General features: G+C 44.2%; 1 protein-coding gene across 2 annotated transcripts in view; it reads right to left on the reverse strand.

Moving 5' to 3' along the window:
* abhd8a (abhydrolase domain containing 8a) overlaps positions 1–456 on the reverse strand; it is a 12,960-nt gene extending 12,504 nt beyond the window's left edge. The window contains exon 1 of one of the 2 annotated variants that reach the window (XM_015060862.1): positions 78–456. The gene's annotated coding sequence lies outside the window, so the exon portion shown is untranslated. The remainder of the gene's footprint in view (positions 1–77) is intronic. The other variant, XM_015060861.1, reaches the window with a different exon arrangement.
* Positions 457–1,337: the final 881 nt, after the last annotated feature.

Below are 1,337 nucleotides of genomic sequence, written 5' to 3' on the forward strand. Positions count from 1 at the left end.
AAAAATTTTAAAAAAAAAGAAAAACCCCCCCCCGCAAAAAAAAAAAAAAAAAAAAAAAAAAAAAAATGATTTCTTACCTGCAGAATTACTGACGACCTGGTGCGTAACCGGCTCTGAAGGGCCGTCTACACGGGAGATGCTGCAGAACGGTGGGCGCTTTTCAGCCTCATCAGACGGCCGTCAATCGACACAAACGGACTCGAAGTGAAAGTAAAGCATGCCTCCATCAAATTGTGCCAGTTGCATTCAAAAAAGATACCCATAGCGAGAAGGAACGGCAGTGTTTTTCAGCATCCACCTCCTCCCCTCAGCATCCACTGCGTTATGAGGGCCAAACCCTACCCAGCCCTGCTGCCCTTGGATCCGCAGCACTACGGGCAATCTTCGCGCATTTTCGTTGCTGAGTGGCAGCGGGGAGGGCTAATAGAGGACAGCTGAACGCTGGGAAGAAGCCAATAGGAGAAGCCTGCTTTCCTTGTTGCTAAGGCTGGCTTAATAATAACAGAATGCTTGTAGACAGAGACAGAACCTGCTGAGATGGTCCCATTTTATCATCTGAGCAGTGGGATGCATGAGCATACATGACATAAGTGAGCCTCTGTTAAAATTTGCAGCTGCTATCAAACCCCCATAAACGCGTCATCATGTTGTGCATGAAAGAGTCACTGCAGTTGCTGCATCACAGAGGGCACATATGACCTCCAAGCTGATACATGAAATTAGAGCAACACACACAGTTGTGTGATGTATATTGGCCTTCAGCCTCCTTTACTCTGACACTGAAATAAAATCCAGTGCAACCAAATGCCTCCAGGATTGAGTTTGTAAATAGAAATGGATGCATGTGTACATCCATTTCACACAGCTTTTCTGTGAGGGCCTGAGAGGTTTATTAGAGAATGAGGAGCCAGTAAGCAGCTTTCTCTGCAGAGAAGCTGTAATTCTACCAATTCTATGGATGTCCACCTAAAATGGCAAATTGGGTAAGAAGAGCAGGAAAAAGGCTTTCTCAAGAGCCCATACAATGGGACAATATTAGTTGTAAGCTTATCTGGCCTTTATGAAGGATTTCATTCAACATTGTCGAATGAAATTCGAAAGAGTGGGTGGCAATCATCGAAGAAGGTGCTCTAGTCAGATAAGGCCAAAACTGAACCTCATGGCTTATAGGTGAAACGCTACAGTATGTAAGAAGAAAACTGACACTGAACACTTCTCTGCACACATCCACAGTGAAACATGGTAGTATGGTAGATGAAGGCCATCATGCTGTGGGAACAGGGAAGCGCACAGTAAGACCCTTTTTCCTCTTAACAAAAAAAAAAAAAAAAAAAAAA

This window comes from Poecilia latipinna, unplaced genomic scaffold (assembly GCF_001443285.1).
Source record: "Poecilia latipinna isolate Pla-1442-1.1 unplaced genomic scaffold, P_latipinna-1.0 Scaffold1750, whole genome shotgun sequence".
Lineage (NCBI taxonomy): Eukaryota > Metazoa > Chordata > Actinopteri > Cyprinodontiformes > Poeciliidae > Poecilia > Poecilia latipinna.